The sequence below is a fragment of the Mobula birostris genome, chromosome 11 (assembly GCF_030028105.1).
Source record: "Mobula birostris isolate sMobBir1 chromosome 11, sMobBir1.hap1, whole genome shotgun sequence".
NCBI lineage: Eukaryota > Metazoa > Chordata > Chondrichthyes > Myliobatiformes > Myliobatidae > Mobula > Mobula birostris.
In genome coordinates, this window is record NC_092380.1 from 3,580,373 (window position 1) to 3,593,530 (window position 13,158).

General features: G+C 46.3%; 1 protein-coding gene across 1 annotated transcript in view; it reads left to right on the forward strand.

Annotated features, from left to right (window-relative positions):
* The window catches only part of LOC140204749 (interleukin-2 receptor subunit beta-like), an 82,382-nt gene that overhangs the window by 24,969 nt on the left and 44,255 nt on the right, over positions 1-13,158 (forward strand). The window contains exon 2 of the mRNA XM_072271505.1: positions 11,324-11,515. The gene's annotated coding sequence lies outside the window, so the exon portion shown is untranslated. The remainder of the gene's footprint in view (positions 1-11,323; positions 11,516-13,158) is intronic.

Here is a 13,158-nt window from a genome sequence, read left to right on the forward strand (position 1 = left end):
GCTCCTCCATCCTGAGACTGGCCTCAGCTTGGCAGAGGATAGACATATTGGAATGGGAACGGACATAGGAATTACCCAACTGCCGGAGACACAAGAGACTGCAGCTACTGGATTCCAAAGCAACAAGCAAGATGTTGCAGCATTTTGATTGTTGACTTGGTTCCTGGTGGAGCTCTCCCAGGCCCGGCCTGTGGATTTCTACTCCAGCTGAGAAACGTGCATTCAAATGGGCTTGCAAGGAGAACATGCTCTCAGTGACGGCAGCCATGAGAGCAACCAAGAATACGAGACCAATCGGGTGTGGACAGTCTGTGATTCCAGGTCAACCTCTCTGGCTGATGTTTAGCAGGATCAGCAATGGCACTCGCAGTGCTCTTCCAGTGATTTTAGGTGACATTAATGTCCTTGGAGAAATCCATAAAAATCCTGGAAATTTCAGCTGGATTTTAACACCCCCCCAGAGGAGTATAGAACATAGATCATTGCAGCACAGAACAGTCCCTTCAGCCCATGATGTTGTCCCAACCTTTTAATCAACTCTAAGATCAATCTAACACTTCCTTCTCACATATCCTCCACTTATCGTTCATTAATGTGTTTCTTAAATGTCCCTAATGTATCTGCTTCTACCTGCACTCCCTGACCCACACACCCACTACTTGCTGTGTAAAAAACCCACCTCTGACATACCCTCCTCTACTTTCCTGCAGTCACCTTAAAATTATGTCCCCTGGTATTAGCCATTTCCACCCTGGGAAAAGGTCTCCAGCTGTCAACTCGGTCTATTCTTCTTATCATCCTGTACACCTCTATCAAGTCTCCTCTCATACTCCTTTACTCCAAAGAGAAAAACCCCAGCTTGCTCAACCTATCCTCATAAGATGTGCCTTCAAGATCTCATAATAATCTCACACTCTGTGCTTTTGCGAAATCATTTGCTAACTGAGTTGGTGCACTTGAATAACAGCCATGGAGTAGGTAATTTCTGGGTACCTCACTTTGGTTTCACTCCACCCCTGGGTCCCCTCCTATACCTTTCAGATGAAAATCTCTAATGTTGCTACTCAGTTTTGTCTACTAATGATGGTTTATTGTTTTCATTCTGAGAATGACTGGTAATAGATAAGATACCAGAGTTGATAAATAAACCAGTGTACATGGATGACATTATCAGTTTCTGAGGCTTTAGATCATAAATTGATTCCAATTCATGACTAACCAAAAGACCGAGATAAAAACAGCGCTCTCATTTTTCTTATTCACAGCCGTTCAGTCTTCTGCTGCTCTTCGTATCTTTAGTCCAAAAGTGATTTTCAGCCAATTAAGTTCTTCCGAAGTGCTGTTGTAACGAAAGTTTTTTTTTTAACCGCTGTATCACAGTTCACATGACCATAATAATCCAATTACTGATGACAGCAGCCAACGTGTCGTGAGTTGACAGAAAGCAGCAGAGTGGTAATGCCCAAATGAGCCCTGATCAGTCCACACTGAATAAGCAGTGCAGAAATCAGCGGAGGAATTCAGCCGGTCAGGCGGTGTCTATGGAGGGAACTGGAACATCGTCACTTCCGGCCAAGACCCTTCATCAAGACTGTCTATCATCCTGTTAAAGTGTCCCGACCCGAAACATCGCGATCCCTCATGTCGGGCAACACCTGAGGAGGGAGGAGAGTCTTGAAGAAGGATCTTGGTGCCAAACGTTGACTGTCCATTCATTTCCACAGGTGCTGTCTGAACTCCTGAGTTCCTCCAGCATCTCATGTGTGTTACTAAGGAGAGTAAACGTTTCACACTGACGTCATTTCATCAGAATTAAGCAGAACGGTAAAGAAGAGTTTAACTTGATGACTCCAACCCCATCACCCAGGTTATGCTCTCTTCTTGCTGCTGCCATTGGGAAGAAGGTCCGGGAGTCTCAAGACCCACACCACCAGGTTCAGGAACAACCTGTTACCCCTCAAACATTAGGCTCTTGAGTGGTTATCTCCCCTCATCAGATGGGATAACTTTACTCAACTTCACTCACCCCATCACCGAACTGTTCCCACAACCTATGGACTCACTTTCAAGGACCCTTCATCTCATGTTCTCAGTATTTGTTGTTGTTTTAAAATTTATTTTATTTTTATTATTTTGATAATTTTTTTCTCATTTTGCTGTCTTTTGCAACTTGTTTTCCGTCTGTCCTGTTGGGTGTGGTCTTTCATTGATTCTATTGTGTTTCTTGTATTTACTGAGAATGCTCATTTTCACAATTTTAATGTGAGAATGAATCTCGTGGTTGTATATGGTGACATATATGTATTTTGATACATACCTTTTTTTTCAAGTTGAGTATGCATCTTTGCTCACTAATTTGAATTATGTTACTTGCTATTTTGAATGTTTGCACCTTGGCCGGAGAGAAAGGCTGAATTGTTCAACTGTATCTAAGTATGGAGGAATGATAAACAAACTTGATTTGATTATAAATTTACATTGAACTTTGGAATTCCTTCCCTTCACATTTTTGTCCCATTTGCTCCTCTAAATAGCATCTTTGAATGATTAATCACCCTCTCTTATGTCCAGGAGACACAAGAGAAACTGCAGAACAAAGCAGACAGCTGGAGGAACTTGGCAGGTCAGGTGGAGGGAGATGAAACCCTTTATCTTATTCCAGATCAGCAGAGGTACATTTCCATGTGTAGGTGCTGCCCGGCCCACTGAGCTCCTCCAGCATTTTGTTTCAAGATTCAAAGTTCAAAGTAAGTTTATTCTCAAACTACATACATGTCACCACATACAACCTTGAGGTTTATTTCCTTGCGGGCAAACACAGCAGATGCAAGAATCAGTGAAAGACCGCACCCAACAGGACAGACAGCCGACGTGCGTAAGACAAGAAACTGTGCAAATACAAAAAGATGAAAAAAGGAAATAATAATAATAATAGTAAGTAAGCAATAACTATCTAGAACATGAGGTGAAGAGTCCTCGAAAGTGAGCCCATAGGCTGTGGGAAGAGTTCAGTGACGGGGCGAGTGAAGGTAAGTGAAGTTATCCCCTTTGGTTCGAGATTTAGGTTATTTATCGTCATTTTTCAGTACACAGGCGGAAAGGAGAACAAAATGATTGTCACGCCAGATCCAATCCCCCATAAAAACACAATTTAAAAAACAATAAATATAAATATAAGAGTAATTTTATAAAGCACAATATATAAGTAACTGTGATATACAGTAGGCAGCTATTGATCCTGGGGATCATGGGGTGCGCCTCTGGTGGACTGTGTCCTCTCCAGGACGCAAGTCTGGGAGGGAAGATTTGAAGAACAGGCTGTTGCCCGTGCAGCGGGTTCCCCCTCTCCACGTCACTGATGTTGTCCAAGGGAAGGGCAAACGCCGATATAGCTTGGCACCAGTGTCATTGCAGAGGTTGCCAGAGTGAAGCTGTAAACAACATCAAATTGCCTTAGGGACCCTGGCTCCGGACTTCTTCCTTGGGGTTTCCTCCGAAGCCTTTCCCATGGGAGGGTATGGCCGCAAAGCAGCAGAGGTTTAAAATCAGAGTTTTCCTTCTCCTAGGCGGGCTGCTGTCCGAGGCCAATGAGCCCTACCTGCCTGAAGCAAATGATTTTGAGGCACCAGTGGTCCGCCTTTACCCCTTCTCTTGTCAGTAGAAACAGTTCCGCCGGGCCCAGTAGCTCGTTGTCGTGTCTATCCCTCGAGGTTGAGGATGATGGTCTTCATTCTGTTGATCTACTTATGGACTCTCAAGTGGCTTATGAGTCCAATTTTGGCTTTGGAAGTTCTTCCGCATTCAGGACAGGTAGTTCAAGATGGCAGATTGGGCTTTGGTTGTTGCTGCCTCTCTTTCCATTTTCTTCTCTTTTCTTCTAATTCTGCACATCTGTTGGCTTCGAAAGTTGCTGTTCCTTCTCGGATGATGGCTTGCCAAAGTTTCCTGTCCTTGGCATTGGTTTCCCAATTGTTGATGTCGATGTTACATTTCTTCATGTTGGCTTTTAAGACATCTTTGTACCTCTTCTGTTGTCTGCCTCTTTTACATTTGCCTTCTTTAAGGTGGGAGTAGAAGATTTGTTTCGGCAGACGTATGTCTTTCATCTGAACAACATGACCGCTCCATCTTAGTTGGTTCTTGATGATGTAGGCTTCAATGCTTGTTGTTTTTGCTTCATTTAGCACACTGACGTTGGTTCTTCTATCTTCCCAGCTGATATTTAAGATGTTTCGAAGGCACTTGAAAAGTTCCATCAACGCCCAGTAGCTAAGCCACACGTGAAGGCCAAGATTTGGACTTGGTTGTCAGAGGCTGTTAGAGTTGCACACCATCTGGAGAACTTTATACCTATTGGGTTATATTGGATAGTGGGAATATAGCTTATTCCCACTACTAACCCCAGCTATGACAACTTTAGGAACCTGTGATATACATAGGCATATTGTATATACATAAAATGATGCTAGATGATGTGTATGTAGTGGTGCTGAGATGTTGAACAGCTTGTGGGAAGCAGCTATTGATGGGAGTGGGACAAACAGTCCATGAGCAGGGTGGGTGGGATCCTTCATGATGTTACTGGCCTTCCTCTGGCACCTTTCTGTACACACGTCCCTGATGGTGGGTAGGCTGGTGCCCATGATGTGTTGGGCAGTTCTAGCTACCTGCTGTAGAGCCTTCTTGTCCGCTGCAGTGCATTTTTCGTGCCACACTGTGATGCTGTGATACTTCCCATCTGTAAAAGGTCGTATCGGTGTGCATAGTCCAGCTCTCTTCAGCCTCCCCTGAAAGCAGAGGCATTGCTGAACTTTCCTGACTGTGGGGGATGTGACCTGGGACCATGAGAGGTTGCGCGAGATGCACACTCCTGGGACTTTGAAACTGCTCTCAGTTTCCACTCCTTTCCGATGTGAAGAGGGATGTTGAGTGGCGCAAGTTCTCCTGGCCAATAACCATCTCCTCTGAGTCCTGATGAAGGATCTTGGCCTGAAATGCCAACTGTTTACCCTTTTCCAGAGATGCTGCCCGGCCTGCTGAGTTCCTCTAGCATTTTGTGTGCATTGCTTGGATTTCCAGCATCTGCAAATCCTCTCATGCTTGTAACCATCTCCTTTATCTTGCTGACGTTGAGGAAGAGGTTATTTGCCTGGCACCAGGCCTCGAGCCCTTCCATTTCCTCGACTTGTTGCCTTGCTCCAATTACAGCATCTGTTGTCTCTCGCGTCGGCTATTAACTTTTATCCTCTTGCAGGCATGTACAATGATCCTTGAATGTAGGAAAGTGCACCAAGACTTGTCACAGCTAGTACAGGTCAAGTTGTGAAATGCCTTTCTGCACATTCCTAAACTCAATCCAGACCATGAATACTGAGGAAGTGTTCATGGAGTCGATGTCCAGTCAGTAATCTGATGGCAGAGGGGGAAGAAACTGTTCCTGAAATGTTGAGTGTGTGTCTTCAGGCTCCTGTACCTCCTCCCTGATGGTAGCAATGAGAAGAGAGGATGCAGCATTAAATACCAGATGAGAGCATGTGATAGGCATCCTTCATCATAGATGCTGCCTTTTTGAGACATTGCCCTTTGAAGGGGACCTGGTGAGGTGAGGCTAGTACCCATGATGGAGTTGGCTGAGTTTAAAACTTTCTGCAGCTTTTTCTGATCCTGTGTAGTGCCCCTAGCCCACCACCCACCCCCCACCATACCAGATGGTGATGCAACTAGTTAGAATGTTCTCCAAGGTACATCTGTAGAAATTTGTGAGCGATTTTGGTGACAAACCAAATCTCCTCAAACGTCTAATGAAATAAAATTGCTGCCGTGCCTTCTTTGTAGTTGCATCAACGTGTTGAGCCCGGGGGGGGGAGGGGGGGGGATCCTCAGCGACGTTGATACCCCGGAACTTGAATTTAGATTAGATTATTTGTGTGTGTTGCTGAATTTGTGTGACATTCAGAGTTAGTTAAAGGGAGATATAGTTAATGTGTGTGACGAATGAGGTGGCGTTAGCGTATTTAGCAGTGCGTGTTATTAGTCATACTGCTGGTTTGTATTGTGTGGTTACGCACAACAGAAATAAACTCAGTCGGCCAGAGCTGATTCACACATTTTGTGATCAGAGAAGGAGATTTGCATTGTGCAAATCCAAAAGAGCTCGCTGTTGGGGTTTGGCTGGGATGGCGAGGCTGGGTTTAGCACCTTGCTTTTAGCTTGTGGCCTATCGCAATGTGTTGTCCACTTGTCCATCTTGTTGTGTGTAGGCGTACGTGTGAGCTTCACCAGGCTAGCCACCAGACAAGCCACAGTCCTGTTTTTGAGTTGTCAGGCACACACTTGTCCTTTTAACTCATTCCTTACAATCGCGGCAGAAAGAGACTGTCGAGCTGGCCCCGTGGATTTGCCCCTGATTCTCTGGGAATTAATCGCTGGATCACCTCCACATGCCTTGTCCAGGGGGGAGAAATTGTAGCATCATTAACAAACGCTCACGAATTTTTTTTTCCATAAACAAAAATTCTTCAGCATCACACACAAAGTGGAAGAGGAACTCGGCAAGTCTGGAAATTCTAAATTGACCCACCTTGGAGGAAAGGTTAACATGGGCGGGGGGTGAGGAGAGGATGCAGAGGAGAGAATTGGAGGCACAAGAACCAAGGTTATTTGTGACATAAAGGAGGTTGTACATAGAGCTGTATAGCACAGAAATGAACCATTCAGCCCATCACATTCATGCTAAGCCCTTTTGTTCTTCTACATTTGCCCACATTTCAACAGCATTTCTTTACGGCTTTTATATTTAAATGTCTATTTAAATGCCTCTGAAATGTAATGGTTGTAACCCAGCAGGACTAGATCAGAGAAAGGCTTGAAAACAAGGGTAAAAATCTTAAGGTGTTGCTGGTCTGGGGGCCAGAGAAATTAACAATAAGTACCAGCTCCACCACCGAATTTTGCAATTGAATTCCCCTTGGGTGCCTGGTGCATTGGAAGAGTTAATCACTCTGCAGAGGGAGAACTTGATAAAAATGTGATCCTTTAATGGGGGTGAATTAAATAGTTTGTGGTCTGCGGTAGCCTGCTGGTAAGAAAACAGGAAATAATAAGTGTTGATTGGAAGTGGCATAAGAAAGTTAACTAGTGCCTCGCCTTTCCTTTGCAGTTCCCTCCTCTCTTAAATCTTCTTTTTGGCTCATAATCCTCAGCATGAAGCAACAGAAATTAATTCCACACCCATGAATGCAACAGTGCACTTGAGAATTCTCACCCCCCTTTTTACCCTCATGGGCTGGACGCATCGTGGGTCTCACCTCCTGAGATCCTGGGTCACATCCTGGGTCTCACCCCCTGAGATCCTGGGTCACATCCTGGGTCTCACCCTCTGAGATCCTGGGTCACATCGTGGGTCTCACCCCCTGAGATCCTGGGTCACATCCTGGCTCTGACCCCCTGAGATCCTGGGTCACATCGTGGGTCTCACCCCCAAGATCCTGGGTCACATCGTGGGTCTCGCCCCCCTGAGATCCTGGGTCACATCGTGGGTCTCACCCCGAGATCCCGGGTCATATCCTGGGTCTTGTCCCCTGAGATCCTGGCTCTCACCCCCTGAGATCCTGGGTCACATCCTGGGTCTCACCCCCTGAGATCCTGGGTCACATCGTGGGTCTGACCCCCTGAGATCCTGGGTCACATTGTGGGTCTGACCCCCTGAGGTCCTGGGTCACATCGTGGGTCTCACCCCCGAGATCCTGGGTCACATCGTGGGTTTCGCCCCCCTGAGATCCTGGGTCACATCGTGGGTCTCACCCCCTGAGATCTCGGGTCATATCCTGGGTCTTGCCCCCTGAGATCCTGGGTCTCACCCCCTGAGATCCTGGGTCAAATCCTGGGTCTCACCCCCTGAGATCCTGGGTCACATTGTGGGTCTGACCCCCTGAGATCCTGGGTCACATCGTGGGTCTGACCCCCCGAGATCCTGGGTCACATCGTGGGTCTCGCCCCCCTGAGATCCTGGGTCACATCGTGGGTCTCACCCCCTGAGATCCCGGGTCATATCCTGGGTCTTGCCCCCTGAGATCCTGGGTCTCACCCCCTGAGATCCTGGGTCACGCCCCAGAACTCTCAACCCTCACCTTTCCACCCTGATTGGCTGGACGCATCCTGGGTCTCCCCTCTGAGATCCCGGACCACACCCTGGCTCTCACCCTCTGAGATTCTGGTCTCCCCCTCCACCCCCCAAATTGTCATCCCTTTCCATCCTGATTGGTTGGACGCATCCTGGGTTTCCTTCATAGAGTTTGATTGAAATCTCCAGATTATAGACTATTAATTGGTTCCCTAGCATGATAAGATGGACTCTTGACCTCATGATCTACCTGACTATGTTCTTGCACCTTATTGTTTACCGGCACTGCACTTACTCTCAAACTCTATTCTGCGTTGTTATTGTGTTACCTCAATGCACTGAGTTACATCACCACGGTAGCATAGTGGTTAGCATAGCCCTGTAACTACTTGGGGTATCGGAGTTAGGAGTTCGATTCTGGGGTCCTCTGTGAGGATTCTCCGAACGTCCCTCCTATGGAATGCATGGCTTTTCCCAGTTGCCCCAGTTTCCTTCCGTGTTCCTAAGAGGTACCGGATTGGCTAATTGGTCATTGTAAATTGTCCCATGATCAGGTTAGGGTTAAATCGGAGTTGTCAGGGGTCGTTGGAGTGCCATGCTGTATCACCAAATAAATAAATAAATAAGAAATAATGATCTGATCTGGATGAACGGTATGCAAGCTTTTCACTGTATCCCAGTACACGCAACAATAATAAACCAATTCTATTTTCTATTTATGATTTATAATTTAAATTTTTAATATTTACTATCGATTTGTAATCCAGGGAGCACGAAGCACAGAATCAAATATCACTGTGATGATTGTACGCTCTAGTATCAATTGTTTGGCGACAATAAAGTGAAGTAATGCCAGTTCTTGCTTTGTCAGCCTAACACAGGATGAGCAGCAAGGATAGCTCTACTCTGACCCCAGAGACTGAGTAGACAGCTAGTTTCATTCTCCGGGTGATAGCACCATAGAGCAGCTGGCCATTCAGTCCATCAGCACTCTAGTGACAATAGACAGTAGACAATAGACAATAGGTGCAGGAGTAGGCCATTCGGCCCTTCGAGTCAGCACCGCCATTCACTGTGATCATGGCTGATCATCCACAATCAGTATCCATTTCCTGCCTTATCCCCATAACCTTTGATTCTGCTATCTTTAAGAGCTCTATCCATCTCTTTCTTGAAAGCATCCAGAGACTTGGCCTCCACAGCCTTCTGGAGCAGAGCATTCCATATATCCACCACTCTCTGGGTGAAAAAGTTTTTCCTCAACTCTGTTCTAAATGGCCTACCCCTAATTCTTAAACTGTGGCCTCTGGTTCTGGACTCACCCATCAGCGGGAACATGCTTCCTGCCTCCAGCGTGTCCAATCCCTTAATAATCTTATATGTTTCAATAAGATCCCATCTCAGCCTTCTAAATTCCAGAGTATACAAGCCCAGTCGCTCCAACCTTTCAACATATGACAGTCCCGCCATCCCGGGAATTAACCTCGTGAACCTACGCTGCACTCCCTCAATAGCAAGAATGTCCTTCCTCAAATTTGGAGACCTCTCTGTGGGAGTAACCACTCAGTCCCATTTCCCAACACTTCAGCTCTTACCCGATCAAGATCCTATCCCAGTCCTTCCCTGCTCTCTTCGCCCTCTAATAAATTGCAGATTGAAAGCCCACACTGTTTTTTCACTTCCCTTCCTCCACTTCCTTCACCAGCAACCTCCACCTTCTGAGTCCTTGCACCGATGGAGACTCTCCCACTTTGCCCAAAACTTGGATGACGTCCAATCAACTTGCCGCACAAGTTACGAAGGCGTACAGCGTGTTGCTTGTTTAATGATATTTCCTGCACACAAGTGTAAGGAGAGTGTTACTCTGGACCTGATGCAACACAAAAAAACACAAAAGAAAAAGAACACAATAATAATAATAACAAAAAACACACGATTAATATAAATAAGATCGCTTCTATGCATAGATTGTCCATAAAGTGACACTGGGCTGTACATAAGGTGACTGATGGGAAATAATAAAGTGGTGGTGGAGTCAGTGGGTGGAGGTGTTGATCAGCCTTACTGCTTGGGGAAAGGGACTGGTTTTGAGTCTGGTGGTCCTGACATGGGTGCTACATAGCCTCCTCCCTGATGGGAGTGGGACAGACAGTCCATGAGCAGGGTGGGTGGGCCCCTTCATGATGTTACTGGCCCCTTTTCCAGCTCCTTTCTCTATATACTGTATGTCGATGGGAGGTGGGGGAGGTGGTAGACTAGTGGGGTGATGCACTGGGCAGTCTGACTACCCTTTGTAGAGCCCTGATCAGTCAGGGAACTGAGTTCAAGAGCCACGAGGTAAGGTTGCAACTATAAATGTCTGGTTAGACCACACTTGGAATATTATGTTCCGTTCTGACACCTCATTATAGGAAGGATGAGGAAATAACAGATAGGGTAGACATAGGAGAGTTGGTGGATGTCGTTTACTTGGATTTCCAGAAGGCTTTTGACAAGGTACCGCACGTGAGACTGCTAAACAACGATAAGAGCCCATGGTATTACAGGAAAGATACTAGCATGGATAGAAGATTGGCTGACTGGCAGGAGGCAAAGAGTGGGGATAAAGGGGACCTTTTCTGTTCTTATGAAGAAAGCATGTCTTATGAGGAGCGAGAGCTAGGCTTTTCTTTTTGGAGCAGCGGAAGATGAAAGGTGACTAGGTAGAGCTGTACAAGGTGATAAGGGGCATAGGTAGAGTGGACAGCCAGAGATTCCCCCCCCGCCGGGGCCAAAATGGCTAATACAAGGGGGCACAATTTTAGTGTGATTGGAGGTAAATACAGTGGGGATATCAGAGGTAGTTTTTTTTTTGCACAGAGAGTGGTGGGTGCATGGAACACCCTGCCAGGGGAGGGGGTAGAGGCAGATACATTAAGGACGTTTAAGAGAGATATGCACATGGATAATAGAGAAATGGAGGGCTATGTAGGAGGGGAGGGTTAGATTGATTTTGGAGTGGGCTAAATGGACAACACAACACTGTGGTCTGAATGGGTTGTACTGTTCTATGTAGCTGACAGAGGACTGTGCTCGTGCCCAAGTGCTGAGGGAGAATCACTGATCCGGTCATCTCTCCTTCTTGATACTTGTTCCTAACCTAATCACAGGACAACTTACAGTGACTATTAACCTACTAACCGGTGTGTCTTTGTACTATAGGAGGAAACCAGAGCACCCAGAGGAAACCCACATGCTTTCAGGAAGGAACGTACAAACTTGCTTACAGATGACGCTGGAATTGAACTCTGAACACCGACGCGCCAGGTGACACCAGAACTGAACGCCAAACACCGACTGTGATAGAGTGGCGCTAACCACGACGTTATCCGCGGCGCCCTATTTATTAAGCAAGTACGTATATGCTGCCCCTGAGGTTCACTCCCTTGCTGCTGTTTACAGGTAAATAAAGAAATGCGACAGAATTTATGAAAATCTGTACCTAAACAAAGACTGACAAACAACCAATGTGCAAAAGAAGTCAAACTTTGCAAATAAAAAAAAATACTGAGATTAATTCTAGAATCCCTGAAAGTGAGTCTGTGGATTGTGGAACGGTTCGGATTTGAGGTGAGTGAAGTTATCCACACCGGTTCAGAAGCTGGGTGGTTGGGGGGTGGGGGGGGGCAAAATGGGGTTAATAATGGGGAACGTGATACTGAACTAAATGATCAGCCATTTAATGGTGTAGCAGGGAGCACAGGGCCGAATGTCCTATTCCAGATCCCATTTCTAACTCATACCCTTAAAAAACAAAGCCCTGATCTTTCTTCCTAACTGCACAAGAAGATCACATTTTGTTTTCTAACCTTAATCCAGTTTTTATTTTGCAAGAGTTTGCCCAACAGCTCTTGGTCAGATGTGGTGAGACACATTTCCTTTGCAGCCGTACGAAAATATATTTCAGCCTCACATTCAGCAAAGCACCTCACCATCACACACCAAGGCAGCTAAAGGTCGATATCAGCTTTAGTCACTGCAATGGCAGAGCCCGAGTGAAGCTTCGCGCTCAACTGGTTCTTTGCAAGAGCGCGGCAGTGTAGGAGGGCGCATGACATCAATGCTGGGAGACAAAGGTCGTGTGGTGCCTTTCACTTTCTCTATTTTGTAAACAAATGGCAAGAGATGGCATCTCTGCTGTCTGGTTGATAAACTACTGAGCACTTCAGTGGAAGGCACACCAAATGTTTGAGGGAATTCAGCAAGTGGGGCACAATCTGTGGAAGGGAATAAGTGATCGACACCTTGGGCCGAGACCTTCATGAGTCCCGATGAAGGATTTCGGCCTGAAATGCTGACTTCTTTCTCCACTCCATAGGCCAGGAGCTCCTAACCTGGGGTTCACAGACCCCTCGGTTAACGGTAGGGGCCGCGGACACTGCCTGGCCTGCTGAGTTCCTCCAGCATTTTGTGTTTGTGTTATTCTGGGTTTCCAGCATCCGCAGAATCTCTTGTGTTTATGGGCTGTCTAGCAGGCTCTGTCAGGCAGGGAATGTGGTGCTTTGACAAGCTAACTGGGAAATGATAACGCTGGTGCCACATGTGAGCAAATCCCCTTTCACAAAATAACAGGCCAAACTATTAAGTCAGGGGCACTTCTACACTGGTGTTCTAACAAACACCAATAACTACTACTCCACTAATACTGCCTGACTGCAGTAACTACCACTCTACTGGTACCATATCACACCAATAACTACCACTCCACTAACACTACCACTCTATTAGTTCTGTCCCACACCAATAACTATCATCACAGCTATGATATTCTCGGGTGCGGCGATGACTGGTCCTTCATTTGGAATGATCTGAGAACTACTGGAGGCTTTAGAACATGGAAACTACAACAGTACTGCTCAGTACAGGCCCTTCAGCCCAGAATGTTGTGCAGACCTTTTAACCGACTCCAAAATCAACCTCACCCTCCCCTCCCACATAACCCTCCATTTTCACTCATCCATGTGTCTATCTGAACTATCCTTAATGTATCTGCCTCT